Source organism: Mytilus galloprovincialis, chromosome 1, assembly GCF_965363235.1.
Source record: "Mytilus galloprovincialis chromosome 1, xbMytGall1.hap1.1, whole genome shotgun sequence".
Classification (NCBI taxonomy): domain Eukaryota; kingdom Metazoa; phylum Mollusca; class Bivalvia; order Mytilida; family Mytilidae; genus Mytilus; species Mytilus galloprovincialis.
The window spans coordinates 69,839,929-69,853,961 of NC_134838.1; positions in this window are offsets into that span (position 1 = coordinate 69,839,929).

Below are 14,033 nucleotides of genomic sequence, written 5' to 3' on the forward strand. Positions count from 1 at the left end.
AGCCACCTAGTGACAGAAACAACCAAAAGACATGCATGCGCTCGGTTTGACGGTAAACCAGATATATGTGAGATAGCCCCACGGGAGAAAGGAAGAAAGAACCTTCACAATTTGCCTTACAATTGTTTTTCCCTTTCTTTTTTTTTTTAAATAAATAATTAAAAAAAACTTTCTAATGTAGAGTTCTTAGATAAAAATATTCCCTGTGGATGAACCCGCCCCCCCTTTTTTTTCGTCCTCTCCGATTTTAACTCTCAAATTAAGCTTTCCAATCTAATTAAAATTAAAACCTTGCTTTCTAACCGATCTATTCTTGTACTGGACCGGCAACTTTCTTCATTTAATAAGAAAATATACAGTTGCGTTATAAAACATGCATGTTGTCTGCTTGGAGTCCCCGCCCGAAAAGAAAGAAATAGCCTAACTCCAAGATACAATATTCCTACACGTGGTAGCTTGGTTCGACTCCAATCTTAAGTGACTAGGATTGACAGTTTCCCTGCCGAAGGTCAGTGGTTCTCTCCGGGCGTCTCAGCTATCTTCACTCAAAAACAGCTGGGCGCCATGAAATAGCAAATAATGATAAAAGTGGCATTAAAGACCAACAATGAATACACCAATCATTGTACATCAGATCATAGTTTTGTTCAAACACGAATCTATTTATTTGAAATTGAACTTGACAATAGCATTTTTCCCCGCATCGTATAACGATGAATCCGGATAACACTGTAATATGTGCCGCTGGACATGAAAAAGCTTAACCTTTAATAATTTTAAATAATAGAAAGATTACTAGATGAATTTTAAAGCAGAACTATTTTAAATTAATGTCAGATGTTTAAGGGGAAACCAAAAATCAATAAGAAGATATTTAAGATTTTTAAGATTTCCAAGGATAAGGGAACATAAAAGGGTACTGTCATTAAAGGTTGGTGTGACCATCATATTACATATGTGGCAACCTTTTGTTTAAGTTTTATAACAAATTAAACTTTTCAAAGTTATTCAAGTTCCATTCCTAACTTAAAGTCGACACCTTATAATGTAGAATATCTATTTTAAATAGAAAAGGGTGTTTTCTATGTCAAAAGATTGCAAAATTTTTGAGAATGAATAGAGCTGTCCCTATTCGAATGCAGCATTCGTTAACTTAGTAGACATGTCTTTGATAAGCAATACTTTGAACCACTGACAGGGTCTTTAACGATCCAATGCGCAAAAATGACAAAATTAAAGACAGAGTATTGTCCCTGCTAACCTGAAGAGTGTAGGTTTCAGCTCGAGAGTTCCCAGTGAAGTCATTTTTTTTTGTTTCAGTTAAAAAAATTGAGGTACAGAAAATCAAATCATTTCGTCTTTTTCTATTTAGTTCTTTGAGTCGCTTTTTTGCTTTTCTTTACTTTAGTATGCATGGCATGAAACTTTAAATTCATGTTCTAAAAACAATATTTACGTGTGCATTGTGCTTCAATATGAAAATATGGGATTAACGTCAATGATACAGCCACCTAGTGACAGAAACAACCAAAAGACATGCATGCGCTCGGTTTGACGGTAAACCAGATATATGTGAGATAGCCCCACGGGAGAAAGGAAGAAAGAACCTTCACAATTTGCCTTACAATTGTTTTTCCCTTTCTTTTTTTTTTTAAATAAATAATTAAAAAAAACTTTCTAATGTAGAGTTCTTAGATAAAAATATTCCCTGTGGATGAACCCGCCCCCCCTTTTTTTTCGTCCTCTCCGATTTTAACTCTCAAATTAAGCTTTCCAATCTAATTAAAATTAAAACCTTGCTTTCTAACCGATCTATTCTTGTACTGGACCGGCAACTTTCTTCATTTAATAAGAAAATATACAGTTGCGTTATAAAACATGCATGTTGTCTGCTTGGAGTCCCCGCCCGAAAAGAAAGAAATAGCCTAACTCCAAGATACAATATTCCTACACGTGGTAGCTTGGTTCGACTCCAATCTTAAGTGACTAGGATTGACAGTTTCCCTGCCGAAGGTCAGTGGTTCTCTCCGGGCGTCTCAGCTTTCTACACTCAAAAACAGCTGGGCGCCATGAAATAGCAAATAATGATAAAAGTGGCATTAAAGACCAACAATGAATACACCAATCATTGTACATCAGATCATAGTTTTGTTCAAACACGAATCTATTTATTTGAAATTGAACTTGACAATAGCATTTTTCCCCGCATCGTATAACGATGAATCCGGATAACACTGTAATATGTGCCGCTGGACATGAAAAAGCTTAACCTTTAATAATTTTAAATAATAGAAAGATTACTAGATGAATTTTAAAGCAGAACTATTTTAAATTAATGTCAGATGTTTAAGGGGAAACCAAAAATTAATAAGAAGATATTTAAGATTTTTAAGATTTCCAAGGATAAGGGAACATAAAAGGGTACTGTCATTAAAGGTTGGTGTGACCATCATATTACATATGTGGCAACCTTTTGTTTAAGTTTTATAACAAATTAATCTTTTCAAAGTTATTCAAGTTCCATTCCTAACTTAAAGTCGACACCTTATAATGTAGAATATCTATTTTAAATAGAAAAGGGTGTTTTCTATGTCAAAAGATTGCAAAATTTTTGAGAATGAATAGAGCTGTCCCTATTCGAATGCAGCATTCGTTAACTTAGTAGACATGTCTTTGATAAGCAATACTTTGAACCACTGACAGGGTCTTTAACGATCCAATGCGCAAAAATGACAAAATTAAAGACAGAGTATTGTCCCTGCTAACCTGAAGAGTGTAGGTTTCAGCTCGAGAGTTCCCAGTGAAGTCATTTTTTTTTGTTTCAGTTAAAAAAATTGAGGTACAGAAAATCAAATCATTTCGTCTTTTTCTATTTAGTTCTTTGAGTCGCTTTTTTGCTTTTCTTTACTTTAGTATGCATGGCATGAAACTTTAAATTCATGTTCTAAAAACAATATTTACGTGTGCATTGTGCTTCAATATGAAAATATGGGATTAACGTCAATGATACAGCCACCTAGTGACAGAAACAACCAAAAGACATGCATGCGCTCGGTTTGACGGTAAACCAGATATATGTGAGATAGCCCCACGGGAGAAAGGAAGAAAGAACCTTCACAATTTGCCTTACAATTGTTTTTCCCTTTCTTTTTTTTTTTAAATAAATAATTAAAAAAAACTTTCTAATGTAGAGTTCTTAGATAAAAATATTCCCTGTGGATGAACCCGCCCCCCCTTTTTTTTCGTCCTCTCCGATTTTAACTCTCAAATTAAGCTTTCCAATCTAATTAAAATTAAAACCTTGCTTTCTAACCGATCTATTCTTGTACTGGACCGGCAACTTTCTTCATTTAATAAGAAAATATACAGTTGCGTTATAAAACATGCATGTTGTCTGCTTGGAGTCCCCGCCCGAAAAGAAAGAAATAGCCTAACTCCAAGATACAATATTCCTACACGTGGTAGCTTGGTTCGACTCCAATCTTAAGTGACTAGGATTGACAGTTTCCCTGCCGAAGGTCAGTGGTTCTCTCCGGGCGTCTCAGCTTTCTACACTCAAAAACAGCTGGGCGCCATGAAATAGCAAATAATGATAAAAGTGGCATTAAAGACCAACAATGAATACACCAATCATTGTACATCAGATCATAGTTTTGTTCAAACACGAATCTATTTATTTGAAATTGAACTTGACAATAGCATTTTTCCCCGCATCGTATAACGATGAATCCGGATAACACTGTAATATGTGCCGCTGGACATGAAAAAGCTTAACCTTTAATAATTTTAAATAATAGAAAGATTACTAGATGAATTTTAAAGCAGAACTATTTTAAATTAATGTCAGATGTTTAAGGGGAAACCAAAAATTAATAAGAAGATATTTAAGATTTTTAAGATTTCCAAGGATAAGGGAACATAAAAGGGTACTGTCATTAAAGGTTGGTGTGACCATCATATTACATATGTGGCAACCTTTTGTTTAAGTTTTATAACAAATTAAACTTTTCAAAGTTATTCAAGTTCCATTCCTAACTTAAAGTCGACACCTTATAATGTAGAATATCTATTTTAAATAGAAAAGGGTGTTTTCTATGTCAAAAGATTGCAAAATTTTTGAGAATGAATAGAGCTGTCCCTATTCGAATGCAGCATTCGTTAACTTAGTAGACATGTCTTTGATAAGCAATACTTTGAACCACTGACAGGGTCTTTAACGATCCAATGCGCAAAAATGACAAAATTAAAGACAGAGTATTGTCCCTGCTAACCTGAAGAGTGTAGGTTTCAGCTCGAGAGTTCCCAGTGAAGTCATTTTTTTTTTGTTTGAGTTAAAAAAATTGAGGTACAGAAAATCAAATCATTTCGTCTTTTTCTATTTAGTTCTTTGAGTCGCTTTTTTGCTTTTCTTTACTTTAGTATGCATGGCATGAAACTTTAAATTCATGTTCTAAAAACAATATTTACGTGTGCATTGTGCTTCAATATGAAAATATGGGATTAACGTCAATGATACAGCCACCTAGTGACAGAAACAACCAAAAGACATGCATGCGCTCGGTTTGACGGTAAACCAGATATATGTGAGATAGCCCCACGGGAGAAAGGAAGAAAGAACCTTCACAATTTGCCTTACAATTGTTTTTCCCTTTCTTTTTTTTTTTAAATAAATAATTAAAAAAAACTTTCTAATGTAGAGTTCTTAGATAAAAATATTCCCTGTGGATGAACCCGCCCCCCCTTTTTTTTCGTCCTCTCCGATTTTAACTCTCAAATTAAGCTTTCCAATCTAATTAAAATTAAAACCTTGCTTTCTAACCGATCTATTCTTGTACTGGACCGGCAACTTTCTTCATTTAATAAGAAAATATACAGTTGCGTTATAAAACATGCATGTTGTCTGCTTGGAGTCCCCGCCCGAAAAGAAAGAAATAGCCTAACTCCAAGATACAATATTCCTACACGTGGTAGCTTGGTTCGACTCCAATCTTAAGTGACTAGGATTGACAGTTTCCCTGCCGAAGGTCAGTGGTTCTCTCCGGGCGTCTCAGCTATCTTCACTCAAAAACAGCTGGGCGCCATGAAATAGCAAATAATGATAAAAGTGGCATTAAAGACCAACAATGAATACACCAATCATTGTACATCAGATCATAGTTTTGTTCAAACACGAATCTATTTATTTGAAATTGAACTTGACAATAGCATTTTTCCCCGCATCGTATAACGATGAATCCGGATAACACTGTAATATGTGCCGCTGGACATGAAAAAGCTTAACCTTTAATAATTTTAAATAATAGAAAGATTACTAGATGAATTTTAAAGCAGAACTATTTTAAATTAATGTCAGATGTTTAAGGGGAAACCAAAAATAAATAAGAAGATATTTAAGATTTTTAAGATTTCCAAGGATAAGGGAACATAAAAGGGTACTGTCATTAAAGGTTGGTGTGACCATCATATTACATATGTGGCAACCTTTTGTTTAAGTTTTATAACAAATTAAACTTTTCAAAGTTATTCAAGTTCCATTCCTAACTTAAAGTCGACACCTTATAATGTAGAATATCTATTTTAAATAGAAAAGGGTGTTTTCTATGTCAAAAGATTGCAAAATTTTTGAGAATGAATAGAGCTGTCCCTATTCGAATGCAGCATTCGTTAACTTAGTAGACATGTCTTTGATAAGCAATACTTTGAACCACTGACAGGGTCTTTAACGATCCAATGCGCAAAAATGACAAAATTAAAGACAGAGTATTGTCCCTGCTAACCTGAAGAGTGTAGGTTTCAGCTCGAGAGTTCCCAGTGAAGTCATTTTTTTTTGTTTCAGTTAAAAAAATTGAGGTACAGAAAATCAAATCATTTCGTCTTTTTCTATTTAGTTCTTTGAGTCGCTTTTTTGCTTTTCTTTACTTTAGTATGCATGGCATGAAACTTTAAATTCATGTTCTAAAAACAATATTTACGTGTGCATTGTGCTTCAATATGAAAATATGGGATTAACGTCAATGATACAGCCACCTAGTGACAGAAACAACCAAAAGACATGCATGCGCTCGGTTTGACGGTAAACCAGATATATGTGAGATAGCCCCACGGGAGAAAGGAAGAAAGAACCTTCACAATTTGCCTTACAATTGTTTTTCCCTTTCTTTTTTTTTTTAAATAAATAATTAAAAAAAACTTTCTAATGTAGAGTTCTTAGATAAAAATATTCCCTGTGGATGAACCCGCCCCCCCTTTTTTTTCGTCCTCTCCGATTTTAACTCTCAAATTAAGCTTTCCAATCTAATTAAAATTAAAACCTTGCTTTCTAACCGATCTATTCTTGTACTGGACCGGCAACTTTCTTCATTTAATAAGAAAATATACAGTTGCGTTATAAAACATGCATGTTGTCTGCTTGGAGTCCCCGCCCGAAAAGAAAGAAATAGCCTAACTCCAAGATACAATATTCCTACACGTGGTAGCTTGGTTCGACTCCAATCTTAAGTGACTAGGATTGACAGTTTCCCTGCCGAAGGTCAGTGGTTCTCTCCGGGCGTCTCAGCTTTCTACACTCAAAAACAGCTGGGCGCCATGAAATAGCAAATAATGATAAAAGTGGCATTAAAGACCAACAATGAATACACCAATCATTGTACATCAGATCATAGTTTTGTTCAAACACGAATCTATTTATTTGAAATTGAACTTGACAATAGCATTTTTCCCCGCATCGTATAACGATGAATCCGGATAACACTGTAATATGTGCCGCTGGACATGAAAAAGCTTAACCTTTAATAATTTTAAATAATAGAAAGATTACTAGATGAATTTTAAAGCAGAACTATTTTAAATTAATGTCAGATGTTTAAGGGGAAACCAAAAATTAATAAGAAGATATTTAAGATTTTTAAGATTTCCAAGGATAAGGGAACATAAAAGGGTACTGTCATTAAAGGTTGGTGTGACCATCATATTACATATGTGGCAACCTTTTGTTTAAGTTTTATAACAAATTAATCTTTTCAAAGTTATTCAAGTTCCATTCCTAACTTAAAGTCGACACCTTATAATGTAGAATATCTATTTTAAATAGAAAAGGGTGTTTTCTATGTCAAAAGATTGCAAAATTTTTGAGAATGAATAGAGCTGTCCCTATTCGAATGCAGCATTCGTTAACTTAGTAGACATGTCTTTGATAAGCAATACTTTGAACCACTGACAGGGTCTTTAACGATCCAATGCGCAAAAATGACAAAATTAAAGACAGAGTATTGTCCCTGCTAACCTGAAGAGTGTAGGTTTCAGCTCGAGAGTTCCCAGTGAAGTCATTTTTTTTTGTTTCAGTTAAAAAAATTGAGGTACAGAAAATCAAATCATTTCGTCTTTTTCTATTTAGTTCTTTGAGTCGCTTTTTTGCTTTTCTTTACTTTAGTATGCATGGCATGAAACTTTAAATTCATGTTCTAAAAACAATATTTACGTGTGCATTGTGCTTCAATATGAAAATATGGGATTAACGTCAATGATACAGCCACCTAGTGACAGAAACAACCAAAAGACATGCATGCGCTCGGTTTGACGGTAAACCAGATATATGTGAGATAGCCCCACGGGAGAAAGGAAGAAAGAACCTTCACAATTTGCCTTACAATTGTTTTTCCCTTTCTTTTTTTTTTTAAATAAATAATTAAAAAAAACTTTCTAATGTAGAGTTCTTAGATAAAAATATTCCCTGTGGATGAACCCGCCCCCCCTTTTTTTTCGTCCTCTCCGATTTTAACTCTCAAATTAAGCTTTCCAATCTAATTAAAATTAAAACCTTGCTTTCTAACCGATCTATTCTTGTACTGGACCGGCAACTTTCTTCATTTAATAAGAAAATATACAGTTGCGTTATAAAACATGCATGTTGTCTGCTTGGAGTCCCCGCCCGAAAAGAAAGAAATAGCCTAACTCCAAGATACAATATTCCTACACGTGGTAGCTTGGTTCGACTCCAATCTTAAGTGACTAGGATTGACAGTTTCCCTGCCGAAGGTCAGTGGTTCTCTCCGGGCGTCTCAGCTTTCTACACTCAAAAACAGCTGGGCGCCATGAAATAGCAAATAATGATAAAAGTGGCATTAAAGACCAACAATGAATACACCAATCATTGTACATCAGATCATAGTTTTGTTCAAACACGAATCTATTTATTTGAAATTGAACTTGACAATAGCATTTTTCCCCGCATCGTATAACGATGAATCCGGATAACACTGTAATATGTGCCGCTGGACATGAAAAAGCTTAACCTTTAATAATTTTAAATAATAGAAAGATTACTAGATGAATTTTAAAGCAGAACTATTTTAAATTAATGTCAGATGTTTAAGGGGAAACCAAAAATTAATAAGAAGATATTTAAGATTTTTAAGATTTCCAAGGATAAGGGAACATAAAAGGGTACTGTCATTAAAGGTTGGTGTGACCATCATATTACATATGTGGCAACCTTTTGTTTAAGTTTTATAACAAATTAAACTTTTCAAAGTTATTCAAGTTCCATTCCTAACTTAAAGTCGACACCTTATAATGTAGAATATCTATTTTAAATAGAAAAGGGTGTTTTCTATGTCAAAAGATTGCAAAATTTTTGAGAATGAATAGAGCTGTCCCTATTCGAATGCAGCATTCGTTAACTTAGTAGACATGTCTTTGATAAGCAATACTTTGAACCACTGACAGGGTCTTTAACGATCCAATGCGCAAAAATGACAAAATTAAAGACAGAGTATTGTCCCTGCTAACCTGAAGAGTGTAGGTTTCAGCTCGAGAGTTCCCAGTGAAGTCATTTTTTTTTTGTTTGAGTTAAAAAAATTGAGGTACAGAAAATCAAATCATTTCGTCTTTTTCTATTTAGTTCTTTGAGTCGCTTTTTTGCTTTTCTTTACTTTAGTATGCATGGCATGAAACTTTAAATTCATGTTCTAAAAACAATATTTACGTGTGCATTGTGCTTCAATATGAAAATATGGGATTAACGTCAATGATACAGCCACCTAGTGACAGAAACAACCAAAAGACATGCATGCGCTCGGTTTGACGGTAAACCAGATATATGTGAGATAGCCCCACGGGAGAAAGGAAGAAAGAACCTTCACAATTTGCCTTACAATTGTTTTTCCCTTTCTTTTTTTTTTTAAATAAATAATTAAAAAAAACTTTCTAATGTAGAGTTCTTAGATAAAAATATTCCCTGTGGATGAACCCGCCCCCCCTTTTTTTTCGTCCTCTCCGATTTTAACTCTCAAATTAAGCTTTCCAATCTAATTAAAATTAAAACCTTGCTTTCTAACCGATCTATTCTTGTACTGGACCGGCAACTTTCTTCATTTAATAAGAAAATATACAGTTGCGTTATAAAACATGCATGTTGTCTGCTTGGAGTCCCCGCCCGAAAAGAAAGAAATAGCCTAACTCCAAGATACAATATTCCTACACGTGGTAGCTTGGTTCGACTCCAATCTTAAGTGACTAGGATTGACAGTTTCCCTGCCGAAGGTCAGTGGTTCTCTCCGGGCGTCTCAGCTTTCTACACTCAAAAACAGCTGGGCGCCATGAAATAGCAAATAATGATAAAAGTGGCATTAAAGACCAACAATGAATACACCAATCATTGTACATCAGATCATAGTTTTGTTCAAACACGAATCTATTTATTTGAAATTGAACTTGACAATAGCATTTTTCCCCGCATCGTATAACGATGAATCCGGATAACACTGTAATATGTGCCGCTGGACATGAAAAAGCTTAACCTTTAATAATTTTAAATAATAGAAAGATTACTAGATGAATTTTAAAGCAGAACTATTTTAAATTAATGTCAGATGTTTAAGGGGAAACCAAAAATTAATAAGAAGATATTTAAGATTTTTAAGATTTCCAAGGATAAGGGAACATAAAAGGGTACTGTCATTAAAGGTTGGTGTGACCATCATATTACATATGTGGCAACCTTTTGTTTAAGTTTTATAACAAATTAAACTTTTCAAAGTTATTCAAGTTCCATTCCTAACTTAAAGTCGACACCTTATAATGTAGAATATCTATTTTAAATAGAAAAGGGTGTTTTCTATGTCAAAAGATTGCAAAATTTTTGAGAATGAATAGAGCTGTCCCTATTCGAATGCAGCATTCGTTAACTTAGTAGACATGTCTTTGATAAGCAATACTTTGAACCACTGACAGGGTCTTTAACGATCCAATGCGCAAAAATGACAAAATTAAAGACAGAGTATTGTCCCTGCTAACCTGAAGAGTGTAGGTTTCAGCTCGAGAGTTCCCAGTGAAGTCATTTTTTTTTTGTTTGAGTTAAAAAAATTGAGGTACAGAAAATCAAATCATTTCGTCTTTTTCTATTTAGTTCTTTGAGTCGCTTTTTTGCTTTTCTTTACTTTAGTATGCATGGCATGAAACTTTAAATTCATGTTCTAAAAACAATATTTACGTGTGCATTGTGCTTCAATATGAAAATATGGGATTAACGTCAATGATACAGCCACCTAGTGACAGAAACAACCAAAAGACACGCATGCGCTCGGTTTGACGGTAAACCAGATATATGTGAGATAGCCCCACGGGAGAAAGGAAGAAAGAACCTTCACAATTTGCCTTACAATTGTTTTTCCCTTTCTTTTTTTTTTTAAATAAATAATTAAAAAAAACTTTCTAATGTAGAGTTCTTAGATAAAAATATTCCCTGTGGATGAACCCGCCCCCCCTTTTTTTTCGTCCTCTCCGATTTTAACTCTCAAATTAAGCTTTCCAATCTAATTAAAATTAAAACCTTGCTTTCTAACCGATCTATTCTTGTACTGGACCGGCAACTTTCTTCATTTAATAAGAAAATATACAGTTGCGTTATAAAACATGCATGTTGTCTGCTTGGAGTCCCCGCCCGAAAAGAAAGAAATAGCCTAACTCCAAGATACAATATTCCTGCATCACGTGATTTTTGCCACGTGGAGCTTACATTAGAATGAATACCGAATATGGAAAGTGAAACTACAATTCAAAGTCCAAAGGCACATGGAAGAAAAAGATTTTTTTTGGGCAAAGGGTGCCGGGGTAATCTTCTCTGTGTTCATAATATACATGAAATATTTGCCACTGCCCCTTGTCTGCTCTTTAAATTCTTACCCTGAGTTTTCTATCTGTTACATGCCAAGAAATCCTCGCTAAAAATTCCGGTTGACCTCCTGCGGCACCTATTAGTAGTTAAAGATTGGATTTCATTCAACAAATTAATTTATGACCTGCATGTACGTGTCGCTTAGAACACGGCCATATACCAAATAGTTAATAATAATCTTCCATGTAATTTGCTCTATGGGATGATTGAAAAATTTCAACGGAGGCAATTACTTGGCATGGTTTGCATTGGATGCTACATTATCATACCACAGTCTAGTAACCATGTCTAGGTCTGTTGGGAACTTAGCCTTCGACGGGACGGAATGAAACCCGTACGTTCAATGGGGCGAAAGATTACAATCTTAGTTGCTAGTAGTCCTTTTCTGTTCAGTTTAAGATCTACGATAAAGGGGGGGGGGGGGGGGGGGGGGGCGTTACAAATAACATTTCAAAAAAACATAAGCTTTATATATATTAACAGGTCATTTACATTTTGTTAAACATGTGTGTGTGTCCCACGTCAGGTACGTCGTCGTGAAAGGTCGTTTATCATATCTTAATGGTTATGCCTCCCTTCTTTTTTCCACTTTATTTAGAGAATTGAGTATTAATAGCAGATCTTTGATTGTTTCTGTTGAATTTATACTATACAATGTGTCGACCTGTCTATTTGTCGTAGACCTAATGTCTGAGTAGTAGTCTTATGCACGTTCTGGCACAACTTCCGGCTGAGGATTATGTAACCGGAGAGCACGAATTTCATTACAAAATTGCTTGTCTCCTCCGGGACTCGAACCCGGGACCTATGTGTTACAAGGCAGCGAGTATACCGACTGAGCTAAAGAAGTACTTCCTTAGCTCAACCGCTTACGGCTGTATCTACTAAGTTTTTCTAAGGGAAACAATCACAGTTATGCACGTTCTGGAACAACTTTTGGATTGAGTAATGATCTAAGGACACAGGAGGTCAATCAAAGTTCAAATAAGTGACATTCCAGCAATTGTCAGAATGATGTCATCAAGAATGTTGTAACCTTAGGAATGTGTAGAATGTGTGTATTTTGATTTTATGAATATAGAGTATACATAGGTATACCTTATTCAGTAATATGTTGTTTGGATAGCAAGTAAATGGCTTGGAAAAAGATACGATGATTAAAACAGATTAGGATTTATTCAAAACTAACATGCATGTTTCAAGTGCCTTAATCATTTTTAAGTTAACATCATGTTTTCAATAAACTATATATAGTACTAGAACACACCCGTGATATCGCGGGTCCGTGACTGAATTAAAGTATATAACTATGCGCAAGCCTTATTTTAGTATTAGTACGGTCATCTGATAAAGTCATGCCGATTATAAGATACAAAGTTTTCTCTGCTATCAAATCTTTCTGTTTGAATCCGTCGAACTGGAACTTATCAATTATTGGTAATATTAATTATTTAGAAAACAAAAGGTCCTGGAATGGAGTATTTTTTAATCAACAGCATAGTCCTTTATTAGTTATAAATAAAGTTGAATTCTTTGATTCGCTGTTTTACGTCATGCCCGCTAACAAATTGAAAACTGTTCCTATACGCCTTATTTTTAGTCACAGATTTTTAGTATTCGTATTGTTATCTTAGAAAGTCTTACTGATTAAAATACTACAATAGGTAACAATTTGACAATTTAGTAGTGTCAACCCTGTGATAATGACCCGTGTATATATCATATTAATCCTAACTACACCGTTTGGTGGTGCGCCTGTCAGATGCGGAACGTACAGATAAGGTAATAGGTAATAGGTGAATATACTATTGGTATCGGTATCGGACTCGACCCGGAACTTCTTAATTATTGGCAATATTAATTACGTGGAAAACAAAGGGGCCTGGAGTGGTGTAATTTTTAATCTACACCTTTGTACTATATTAGTTATATATAAAGTTGAATTCTGTGATTCGTCGTTTTTACGTGATGACGGCTGACAAATTGGACCTCGTTATTTTAGTATTATAGATAAGACATAACCTGAGCATTTATCCTTTTTTGTTGTAAAGCAATATATGAAACATAAATATATATAACTTGAACAATGTTAAAAAAAATGTGTTACCTGAGATCTTGTATTTGATTAATGGAACATATGACATGAGAAAATTATACAATGTAGTTTTGTAATGCATCAATATATAAAAACATATAACCCATATATCATTAAAAAATATGTTACCTGAGATAGTTTTGATTGAAAGAAATACATCAGTCAAGGACAATTATGTTAATACTATTATGAAATAAGGACTCGAGGAAAATTATGCAATGAATACAACAATGTATTTACACTATATTTTGACACTTAAATATTACATGATGTAAAATACTTTACAAAAAAAAAAAAAAAAAACAAACAAAAAAAAAACCATCAGCAATATACATACATATGATTAAATCTTTAACACCATATAAAAAAAAGATCAGCGAATTAAAAATAACTTTGTGACCTGAGAAAAAATATATTGAGCTCACTTACATGAATATTTATTAAACTTTAAACAGATATCAAGTATAAAAAAGTTACCATCATTTTTTTTTCTTTCTTTCTTGCAATAAAAGTTTCTAACTAAAGTATAATAGACTATACAAAACAACATCAACAAAATACATACATATGATCAAATTTTCAACACTTTGTAAAAAAGAGATCAATTAATTGAAAAATAACTATGTGACCTGAGACATAAAATATTGAGCTCACTGAATCAATAAATATACATTGTAAAACTTTGAACTGATATAAAGTATAAAATAAGTTACTTTTCATTTGTTTTCTCCTAAAAAAAGGTTTTTAAATAAAAGGAAACAAAAC